The sequence below is a fragment of the Anser brachyrhynchus genome (assembly GCF_964034855.1).
Source record: "Anser brachyrhynchus genome assembly, chromosome: 1".
Classification (NCBI taxonomy): Eukaryota; Metazoa; Chordata; class Aves; order Anseriformes; family Anatidae; genus Anser; species Anser brachyrhynchus.
Window position 1 is genome coordinate 120,346,150 of NC_137694.1, and position 12,394 is coordinate 120,358,543.

The following is a 12,394-nucleotide window of genomic DNA, read 5'->3' on the forward strand; positions in this document are numbered from 1 at the left end:
AGAACGTACTCCAAACAACCAGTGTCCCCTGTTGGCTTTCTTCAGTGCTGCAGAGATATTTATTACCTTTTCCTAGAACAAAATACAGTGTTAAGTATAAAAGCAATGGTTCAAAAGGCCATAAAATATATTGGGGTATACTATGGATTCAATTGATTTCAGAGCTTAGATTTAGGGAAAGTTTATGGTCAGGGACTTAATTTTTTTTCAAAAGCTTGGCTTAGTTATTTAATATTGATCTTAAGATTACTATAAAATACATTTCTATTGATTTCTGGGAGGAAAAATTAATCACTGTGGGAATTTCTGGCTCTATATATTGGGTGGGTGAAGATGCACTCAGCTCTTTCAAGTCTTTACACACTGCAGTTACAAAGTACCATAGGAAAGTGGGCTATGAGAGGGTGGAGCAAAACCACTGATCTCACATAATTCCATGTCTCAAGATGAAGCCAAGTGACCCAGGAAAAAAAAAGGTAGACACCATTCTGGTGTGGCCTTTCTTAATAAAATGTGGTTGATTGATCTCCTGCATATCAGAACACAGAATAATAACCTTTGCATATATTTTCATCAGTCAACTTACCAATCTATTTTTAGCAAATACAAAATTCTTCCTTAAATATACACTTTGCAAGGTTAAATATAGTCCTATGAAAGGGGTGTCATTTAATGAAGTTCCTCTGAACTAGGCTGTAATACTCTATATATTTACTCAAGCTTTTACTTAATATAAATTAGGATGTCAAGTTCTCTCATTTCCATTTTTTTAAAATACTTTCCACTGGATGCCAATTACATCTGGATTCTTACTGGGTAACACCTGATTATGGAAAATATTCTCATTTTATTGATAGACTGGCAAATGCAACTCAACATGAGTTAAAATTTGTTTTTCTTTCTTGACCAAAACAAGTGTAAAGTGAATTAAACAGAGAGTACAATTCAGCACTGTTAGGCTAAGCTTAGTGAGGAGAGCACTCTGACTTTGAAAGCCAAATACATAGATGTAGAGTTGAGTTTGCTTTAAAAAAAGCTGAAACATTCAAGGGGTGGAAATACCCAGATGATGCGTTCCGACAGGTTCATCCCTCCTATGCATGAGATAGAAAGAGAAAGGAAGGCATATTAGAAAAGATAAACTATAAAGTAATGCAATTGCTGAGCATATTAGTACGTTATGGTTTTGCCCGTTCATTCCTTAAGGAAAAGATTCAACAAGAACCCACTTGCAAACTTAGTCTGACTAGCTGATTTTTTGGAGTCTATAGCTACTATTCCTCACCAGAGAAGGACAAAAAAATTGAAGTGTGCCAATGTTTCTACTACTAGAACTATTTACAAAAAAAAGGACTGAGTGGACACTGCTCACATTAAATTCACCTGTTGCCTTTGAAGACTGCAGTCACAGCATTATTTCCCAGTGTACACGTAGGCTGCAAAATAAAATTAAGGTATCACCTTGTGACATGTTGACTTGGGTATATGTGTAACACAGTGCTTTCCTACATGTAATATGCTCAGGTATACCATAATTCCTCCTGGTAGGTAGTTAATGAAACAGTTTCATTCACTTATGATGTCCAAGTCGGAGTTCTGGGGACTTTGCCTTTCTGCTTTACAGGCTACATGTGGCTATTTGACAGCTGGAGCAAGTGTACATGCAATATCAGAGCACTGATCGTTAGCACTGGCAAGTCCTCAAAAGGTTTTTTTTAAAATTACGTGCTGTTCAGTGCTTTGAAGTAAATATTGCTGTTACTCATATTGATTTCAGATGTCATAGAAATCTAGTCTATGACTCTTTAAGATCTGAAGGTTAAACATTATGCCAATGCCTAGAAATCATGATAGCAGTAGCACGAGTGTGAGCAGAATGAGTTAAGACCATCAGGGACTCCAGAGCAAGTCAGCAAGGAAGGAAGGCTCCAAGGGCACTCAGCACGTGGACAAGAAAAGGCTTAAAGAAGCACTATTCTCCCACAGCTGTAATTCACTTAAAAGGCTTATTGGTAATCAAAAAGCAAGATTATCCACAGAGCTGAGAAAATCTTAAAGCTCTACTAATTTCTAGCAGAGCAGCCTGATCCAAAGCCTGTTGTAGCTGAGGAAGGAGTCCCACCAACCTCCACGAGCTCTGGTTCATGCTGCATATGACTTAAGGACTCCAGAACATTAACTGCTAGGTGAAAATATCAGTCTGTTAAAAGTCTGTCCTTACAAATCCAGAAAATACCAGCCAATCTACTGGTAGCTAATATCTCAGCATATCCCTGAAAATCCAATTAGTGGCTGCAACCTTCAATTTTACCCTTGTCCAAAAATACATCTTGTTCCTTTTCACAGTGGGTTTGCACTCTAGTCCCTCCCCAGCACACACACTTCAGTAGATGACTTTTCCCATTCATGCCAAATCGCAGACTCTTTTCCGTGAAGTAATTTTGTCTGAATTGCCTGTGCAACCACCCATCCCTTCCCAATTTTAGTGCAAGGCATCTTGTTTTCAAATTAGTTGCTATCTTAAACAGCTTACTGCCTTCAATCTGTTCCTCTCAGGATTTCGTTTACCTCTCTGACAATCTCCCATTTTACCTCATTTCTTCCTCAGGCTGAAGAGGCCAGCACAGGCTAATCCCTCCTCATAACTCAAAGTCCAAACCTCTGGAGTATTTAAGATTTTCCTTCATAACACCTTTTCAATTTCAAACCCCTAAGCAATTTTAGCGGTGCCCAGAATAGTATATAATATTAATATTTCTCAAGTTCCAGTACAGCAAAATAACCTTTACTCATTTATTGTGTATAATACCACTTGCATAGACTCCTCGATCAGTACAAATTTGGGGTGCTTCATTTGTAGCTGCAGCACTGTCACTCTGGACAAAATACACACAGGTACCCTTTTGCTGCCTGCATTCCAATAATAGAGCTTCTTCTTGCCATTGCAATGGGAAAAAATCAGTTCACAGGACACTTCCTCCCCCATCCCTTTTTCCTCCTGTTTTTCACGTTTTATGTACAAACGTCTATAGCTCTTTCCAAGATACCAAGACAACCCTGCTTTGTCCTTTACAAGCACCAGAGACAATAAGTGCTGATTGCAAGTGGGTTGCCTAGTTGAAATGAATCATGCATCCTACTCGTTTAGTCGTTTTCTCTTCTTAGGTGAAAAATCAAAGGCCTCTCACATGTAATTCACAGTGGATAAAATTCACTGCTGAGCAGAAGGCCAAACCAAAGTCTGTGCAATGCTGAATTGCCTTTAAAACTCTGTTTTGAAGGTTTTTGAAAGATGAGAGAAGGGAAATATTTCTGTGCCAGCCCCTGTCTGGGGATGAATTTCACTCTTTGTGAACTGTCTAGGAGAAGAGTTTGATTTTTATTTATGTGCTTATTGTTTGAAATTATTTGAAACATGGTTCATGCCTATGCATTTCATAGATGCATTGCTGCATCACTAGTAAAAACATGCAGAGATGCCATTATGCAGTGCGTTATAGAAGCAAAGGACTCAGTTATTGATTTACTCATTGATGGTTATCAGAGAAAGTGATTTAAGATTTAATTGCTGCACTTTGCTGTGGGAGCAATAGATGCAGGTCATTCTCATGTTTCTCTTTCCTGATGAGATGATTCCCATATCTACTGAGAGTTTTAACACTGAATCATTTGAGAAAGACTTGCAGGGCAGAAATGTAAAGATTCATGGTATTATTGTTGCCCCTAACATTTTTCAAACAAAAATGGAATTTTTGGGTGGAATTTTGAACACATGAAAGTAATACTGGTGGATAGGCTGAAGCTGACAGTCTGTGGTGGTTTTACCCAGCTGGACAGCTGAACTCCACCACAACCTCTCTCTCAAATAATAGCTATGTAAACCCAATACACAGTCACAGCTCAGACCACAAGTGGATGGAGAGAGGCCTGGGGGATCAGTAGGCCTAATGTTTTTCTTGTTCTTCCCATGCAAATGTGCAGATGGCAGGCATTGTTCCTTGGGATAACATTACAGGATAAAATACAAACTGAGGCAACTTTGCAGTTTTCCTGCTCCCAGCTCCCTTGTCAATGCTTGCTAACTATTTGTATCCATAAAACAGCCATCAAGAGCACTACACAGCCTACATCATTATTATCTGTTAAGGTAGCTTTCATAAATCAAGATGGACTTTACCCACATCCATTTAAAACACTGCAAGTTTTCTTGATAATTTCTCCACCTATTGCTCCATTGGCCATGAAGATGTTCTTTACTGGAGTGAGCGCTCCCTTTGGTTATTCAGTTAAGTGCCTTCTCCCTTTTGACTGCTGGCTGATATATTAAATCTTGCTGCAGCATTATAGAGTATCAAGCACCATCCCAAATAGTTTGTTCATACCAGCTATGTCCTTTCATGTTTAGTTTTCTAGTTTTTAGTTTTCATTTGTTATCTTCAGGAAAAAAAAAAAAAGGAACATACAAATGTTGCAAGGTCATAGGGAAGGAATTTGACATAGAGACAAAAATTCTGCAAATTTGAATCCTACAACCACACTGATTCTTAACACCTGAGAAGCTCATTTTGCAAACCTTTTTGTAACCAAAACCAGACAGGGTCACACCACTTCATCACAGTTTGCTCTGCCAGGCCACAGATCCCCCATTTCTGTGGCACAGGGTTAGCAGGGGCAGGAGGCTACCCTCATATGGCAGAGGGTTTGAAGGCGATGAGATAAGGAACAGCATTGCAAGAAACCAGCTGAGGAAAAGGCCCCTGCTTTCATTCCTGTTTACAACACATAGCAGAAACACACATCCACACACACCAATACTCTTACCGCACCCTATTTTCAGGCTGTCAAGAGAATTTAGCTTCTCCAGTCAAAGGAAGGCACAAGGGAGTCCAACTGGCAGATCTGAATAAGGACAGGAAGAGACTAGGAAGAAAAAGGAAGGTTGTCATTTCTCTGAGGAAAAATAGGAATAAAAATGGAGGTTTAGCACCCATTTTGTTAATGCAGATTGGTCAAAATTTTCTTCACAACAAACAATAAATGAGCTATAGTAGCCTCCCTGATCCAGTGTAGTCTGTGAAACTTCCAGACCAAACATGGAAAGATGGCAGAATGGAGCAAAAGTTTTCATTTTTATTTGTGATTTTTAATCAATTTCTTATCTCTTGTGATTTCAGGGAATTTTCCTTGTCCTAGAGACAAGTAGCCCTTCTGAAACTATCAGTGAGGCATAAAAATGAGCTGGACATTTGCTCCTCTCTTTTTTTTTTCTTTCTTTTTTTTTCTTTTTTTCTGTGCATCAGATATTACCAATCAGCACACTCTAGTTCCAGGCCAAGACTGTTGTTTAGTCTGCTATGATGCATCAGTTCCTTGTTAGCAGCTGTAAATAAAACAATTCAAGTAAAATCACTTATTTGAAGCTAGAACTTGATCAAGTGTCCTTGGAAAACCAACAGAAATTGGTTTTAGACTTTAGTTGGCATTGGGTCAAGTTAGCATTCCTCTTAGTGTTCATTTTATAGTAAATATTGCATATTTAAAACCATCTGGTATGTTGCTCCTAGGTTAAATATGTATTGCTTTTTCCAGTATAAGCATTACAAAATTCCTTGAGGTTTTGATACACACTGCTTTTAGACACTGGTGGGGATGGCAGGAAGAATGCTGAAAATATGTTTGTTTGTTGTATTGATTTCTGCAATAAATGAGTCACTAAAAGCAGATGAAGGAATACATATATGCTATGTATGAGTTATAGACATTTCCAGCATTCTTCTTTATAATTCACACCTCAATAATATTGGAGAAAATATATTGTGTCAGTTTCATTAGTCTTTGCCTTCTCCTTGCAGAAATATGAAGCATATATTGATTTTACCAAATTAAAATATAATCAAAATCTTAGACAATACAAATTTATCTAGATTTTTTTTTTGAGTGCACTGATTCCAGCTATTATCAATTTTCTCTCCTGACCTGTATTTCATACACATACACAAATATATTAAAATGATCTCCTCGTTTCTTATGGTAGTGATTGTTCATAGATATGTTGTTGTCTCTAGAGTCTGGAGTTTGGTTAACTTTCTCTTTAGGTTGGTTATGCCTCAGCTCCGTAAGCCTGCTGTTTAAAGGGGGTTGTTCATTTTCTGGCAGTAAATAATGAAATGAAACAAATACAATCTGTAATAGAATCAAATGTGAGTACAATGAGTCCGCAATTCAATTTGGATTTAATGTAGTAGTTTAATCCTGTTAAGGGGTGCCCTCATGAGAAAGATGCTTTAGCAGCCTGGAGCAGAGCTTGATACGTGAGAAGAGGCAGTTAAAGCTAGCTTCGTGGTGCACTAGGGGGTGAGAAGGGACAATATGCTTTCGCACTGTGCCACAGAGCTAAGTCTGATGACACCTTTCTGGATGGGCTGGAGAGAACAACTGGAGGGATTATTTTCTCTTCTCCCTGGGTATCCTGATCAAGCTGAGGGGCAGAAGTATTGCATCTCTCTGGTTGGATATATTTAACTATTTTTTGTTTTGCTGTGATGCGAGTCTATCAAAAGAAGCCAGACTCGTCACTACACAGAGCAAAGGAAGCTTCATCTGTGGCAACAAGAAGGGAGAAACACTAAAAATGAACTGTCACTGCACAGAAGTTGAAACTCTCCTTAATTTTTGTGGAGCCATTGTTTCATCTAGCAATAATTAAGTCCTGCAAGAGACCAAACAAACAAACAAACAAAAAAAAACAACTATGAAGCTTTATCATAAAGTAATTTCTATTTTGCAAAATACAGTCCTCAAACATAAATCCCACATTTTCTGCAGTGACTTTATTACCAATAAAAGGCACTGGTTATTCTTGCCCTGCTTGTTTCCACTCTGCTGGGATAATGGTTTCCAATATTTATTTATTTTTATGTACTGAACTCTAAAACACTCCCCAGGGGTGTTCAGGCTCTTCTATAGCGATCATAAATCCATTGACAATGTCCTGGTTTTTACTTATTTTATGTGGACCTCTTGAACCTTCATGTATCCAGAATTTCTATGGACCGTGCACTGAAAATCACTGAGCTACATTGATTTCTAAATCTGGCTTTCCTGATAGGACAGTACTTAGCTAGAGTGACTAAAATGTGAAGCAAAAGTTCATTCCCTGCTTGTTAATATCTAAAATAGGGAAAATCACCTCCTCTCTATGCAAGTACATGTAAGTACCAATGAACCGAGCATTAGTTAAACAAAAGGTATGGTCCATGAGTATATTGGGGTCTCCTTTACCTGTGCACTCACCTTCTGAACTGTCTCAATGAGTTTGCGTTTGGTGCCCTAACTGTTCAATGTGCAATTGTTGCATGGTGTGTAACACTAACCATGACTAAACTGATCCTTTTACTCAACGCTGCTTGGACAGATTGCCTGGCCAGGGACAGGGGAGGACTCCTACCTTGTGTGCTGCTACTGGAGAACTCTAAAGGCCCCTGACTTCCAATTGAGACACTCAAACTAGATGCCTAATGTTAGCCTGTGTGAATACCTCATCCACTTCCACTGCAAAAGTCAGACAAACTCTTTGCTTAAGGTCAAGTCTGCTTCTGCACTACCCATATTTTTCGCATGTCTTTCATTTTATTTGTGGATGATAGTGCCATATATCTAGAGTAGAAGACGACAAAGTGTATCCTCAGAATTGCAGGTTAGTTACCAGGAAAGTCATGCAGTTACAACGATTTTTTTCTCAGTTATGCACTGAGCAATCTGAAAGGGTATTCACTGAGGCAGAATTAACATCAAACCCCAAGTTGCCACTTCTGCAATGTCATTTTTCAGAGCAAAGTCACTTGTCCATGCCACTTCATTTTAAACCATGTATTGGTGAGAAGGTACACATGAAAGAAACTGCATCCTTCAGCCTGGAGAGGTCATGGTAGAGCTGTATTTTGGTACCTTTTATACTCAGGTGACCTGAACCTCAACCAAGTTAAAAGCTCCATAGAAATACAACTTGACATTATCATTATATTTAGGCACCTAGATAGCACCGTAAATATACACACTGCTTCAGAGAATACAGACAGACATGTTCTCTGCCCTAAAGACCTTGCAATCTGAATAATGAAGCAAAATTATAACTAGCATTTAAACTACCAAGTATCTCCCATTGCATGGCAGACCCTCAACTTCTTTAAGCATAGGGTTGTATCCCATTAAGTCAGGGACTGAATATTTAGCGTGAAGTTAAAGAATTTTAGGTACTTCCTTGTTAATACCTTTTCCTATGCTTCTTCAGTCTTTTTTACCTGGCTGCTGACTACATACAGCCCTATTGACCTTGTCAGATCATGGCCCAGGCTCCCAGCTGAGTGGAAATAATATTTTAATCCATGTTGCCAATTGTCGGGGGGGGGGGAGTGAATTTATCTAGCTTCTCTAGTCCCTTTGTTAGAGCTGTTTTATATCTGGTTGATTCTAAGAATGTATTCTATTATTGAGCAAGCAGCCTGCTTACTTTCCTATGCGTCATTCAGCATCACCATTAGAAGAGTGTTAAACAGAAGGAAATGGATTGTAGAAGGTCAGAGATTTCAACATGTTTAATCTGAGAGAATGTCAGGAAACTACCACTTACTTTTTATATGTCATATATATACTTACATTCCAACATGTCCTACTGGACTAAGAAATATACTTAAAATCAGATTTCCAAGTACAGTTTTCTTTGTTATTATGCATGACATACAAGTATTGAGAAATACATGCAAAATATTGGTGCTGTAATCAAAGAAAGATGTTTGTGGTTTTAAGACTGCCAGAAAACAGGGAACAGCTTCTTCCTGACTCTTCTGTCTTGCCATCCATGGGATCAAAACACAATTCATCTGTTCTGAGCAGCAGGACTGAGATCCTGTCCTACCCCCTCCCCCCCGTACCAGGCCTCCAGCAGAGAACACCAAATCCCTCCAAAGAGTCTCTTCCTCTGGGGTGAAAAAGCCAGTTCTGTTGCCAGCTCAGATGTTGCCTTTAGGAGAGAAAATAATGCTGTTTCTGACTGATTCCAGATTGCTGAAACTACTAATTGTGCTCCAGTCAGTATCCATTAAAAATACAGCTAAGTGTTTTAAGGAGGATGTAATTAGAGTTGAAATGAAAGTGTTATACTTAGCCTACCTTAAAGGAAGAATCCTAGACCCCTCCATTCCTTGTTACCACTGCCATTAATGTAACAATAGAGAACAGCTGTTGTCCCAGCTTGGACATGATTATTCTGCTAAGAATATACTTTCTGGTGGGCATGCTCCACCCCTTTGAATTGAGTTTCTTGATTTGAGTTGATGGAAACACGTAATGTCTAATGAATTTCTACTGGGAGAAGAATTTGGGTGATTTTGCTCTGCATCCCCAGTCCTTGGCAATGATAAGTTTATATCCCGAATCAATTGTATTATTTAATGTCACTTCCTCATCATAATTGGATTGTCAATTCAGCAGGAAAAATGAGTTCATCAGAGGTGCTTCAGGTGTTGGGGTTTTTGTTGTTGGTTTTGTGGTTTTTGTTGTTGTTTTTGTTGTTGTTTTAGTGTTTTGTTTTTTTTTTTTTTTTTCTTCATGATTTTCACCTCCTTTTTGGGAAACAGAAAGTAGCTCAGACTGTCTCTGGAAAGGAAAAAGAGGCAATCACTTTTCTGAAGCAGCTAGTTAATCATCATTATCTCTACTCTTTGACAGCATGTTTGTGGAGATACAGTAGCTAGCCCCATATGTATTGACAGTGACACAAAATCATGGAAAAATGGTTTAAACAATATTAGATCTCACTCTCTCTCATCCCATGCCTCATCCTCCCACTAGGACAGAACTGTAGCAGAGCAGTTCCCCTGGAAAAAAAATAAAATTAAATTAAAGGCCACATTGTCCTGTTTCATTTATCTTCTCCTCCTGGAATATTCCTCACCAGAATTAATTTCTGAGAAGGTGTTTTTGCCCCATTTCAAATATGCATATTATAGAATTTCTGTTTGGAGAGTACTATGTGTCGTGGAATAACCAAAATCTTGTTATGATGGTTTCGTGTTTCCTAGCGTCAGAGAATATTGCTCATCAGTTTTCTGATGAGTTTTATCTGTTGGATGGAACTACTTCATGAAACAAAATACTGAGCAATATCAGTTCCCTCACTAGTCTTTGACATCTTGATGGAAAATTTCTCAATTCCTGGTGTTCCCAAAACATATCCTGAAGGGCAGGTCCTTCAGACTTTTCTCCAGAAAACACTGTATCCTGGAGATATGCTAACTTGTGACTGTAGTGTGTGATAGTGTAGTGTTTGTTGCTTTCCAGGGATATGAACAAAAGAAAAGTTTAATGATAAAACAAAACAAAATTATGCTGGACTTAATGTCAAGCTTTTAAACAGAAGATTGCGAAAAACAGGTAAGATAACAGGTGAAAGACAAGAAATGTGATCACTCTATAGCAAAAAACTGGAAATCCTTTTTGGTTTGTTAGCACCTCTTCCTAAAAATTCTTCTTATCTTTAGATTTCAGGGAGCAAAGTTGGCTGAAGCTTTGCAGGAATGCTCTCTCCCTTTTCTTTTATTTTTCAGGAAGTTAAGTTTGTTAGCGTGCATTTTTATGGCTCTTTTCCGGCTGTGATGCCACTAGGGAGTTACTTCTCCTTAAGCAGTCAAGGGGAATATGAACTATGTATATGCTCTTCTGGAAGTTAACTGGCTCTTTCTGGCACCCAGGTGTAAGATATTTAAAAAGTAGGCCTTGTTCATTCTTACTCATTAACCTTGCCCCTAGTCCATTTAAAAGTGTTCCTTATTAAATATTGTACACTATTAGATATCGTATATTGATTATACTTTCTATAGAGTTCATGGCTGCTGGCAAGAACAGGGTTTCTCTGGGGACAATGTCTGGTACAAAATTAACAAGGTGATTACTTATAGCTGCTTCTGGTGATCTTAATACCCACTGGGATGTGGGAGAAGGCAGGACATCAAGGTCTTCTGCTGCCTGTATGAGTTCCCTAGTCACACTGGACTACTCTGCCATTGGCAGCCACTTGTCCACTTCTAATTAAAAAATGTCAGAAGATCTTTTACTCATTTCAAGCATATATATATATACGTTCCTGTCTTAGGTCTGAATTCACCTTACATTTCACTGAACATAGAGCCTACTGACTCATACAGAGGATCTGGGGACAATCTGACATGAAGGAAGGTACCTCTGTCAGATACATAAAGTTAAGAAGATGGAGTGGGGAGTCCAAGCTCTGTATTCAGCCCTACTGAGAACGTACCACTGTGTAATGCAAGTTTCTACATAGTCAGGACCCAGCTTCACCTGGTGCCTGTTGCAGGAGCAAAAGAATATGCCTTTACTTTACCCTTGCAATTTCTACTATGTTAGGGTCTGCTTTCACAAATCAATACAGAACTCTAAAAATGCTGTGATGGTACCAGGTCCACCTGGCTCAACCAAAACCAAGTATCTTTGCTTCTGTTTAAGTAGAAATGCAAGTGAGAGGAGGAAGTGACACAAGTGCTTATTCCAGTAATGAGGACGCTATGTGAGTGTGTCAGAGAGCATCTGAGGGTAGCCATACCACCGTCTCCTGCTATCCCATCTGAAAAATAGAGGCTCAGTACATATGTCATAGTGCTGGCTAAATAGTTGCAATTCCACCCAGAGGAAAGCATGGGAGTTCAGCTTTTTGCCAATGTTGGAAGCTTGCCAACCTCTTTGGTATTTAAGCAGTCATGACTTTGTCTTCATCTGAACAGATTAAATATGGATGTGTATATTAATTATGTAAATGTGAAACTGCAGATCTCAATCAAGTAGAGCCAAGGATACACTATCCTTTGCAAGTGCTGATTGATGCCATACATGCAAGAGAAACAGAGACCATTCAGCTCATTGCTGTGTATACTGGAGAGGAGAGGGAAGGAAGAAAGGAAATCTGGAAGTAAATAGTGTTTTATAATTGGAGTGAAACTATAAATGCTGTAACTTCCTATAATACCTAATAGCTTCTACTCAGCAAAACAGAATGCTTACTTAGCAAGAGACAGCTCTAGAAGATGGTGAAAACAGATATTTAGAGTGAGATGAATGCTATCAGCTGTAATCAAGACACTCGTAATATTTTTAATCAAGGGCTGAAACTGGTCTTTGATATGACACAGTAGAAGTATCTGATTTTTTCTCTAATTCCATGTAAATCACAAACAAGTACATGGAAAGCAGTGGTACTATGTCAGTGTAAACTTTATGTTCTGGGGCAGAGGGTGGATAAAATTTCCAGGTTTAGCTCTGTAAGTAGATAACATCAAAAATTTGATCTATTTGTCTGGATGTTTTGTTTCAAGTAAATGAATAG

The 12,394-nt window shown here is 38.6% G+C and overlaps 1 long non-coding RNA gene across 4 annotated transcripts; it reads right to left on the bottom strand.

The window, feature by feature from the left end:
* Positions 1-843: 843 nt before the first annotated feature.
* On the bottom strand, positions 844-10,150 carry LOC308187472. Of its 4 annotated transcripts, none has more exons than XR_013944716.1 (3): positions 9,169-10,150; positions 4,827-4,920; positions 844-1,094 (listed from the first exon to the last, which is right to left on the bottom strand). It is a non-coding gene; the product is annotated as an uncharacterized lncRNA (long non-coding RNA). The 4 variants fall into 4 exon arrangements; XR_013944717.1 differs by having other exon boundaries at positions 4,822-4,920; XR_013944718.1 differs by having other exon boundaries at positions 8,931-10,150.
* Positions 10,151-12,394: the final 2,244 nt, after the last annotated feature.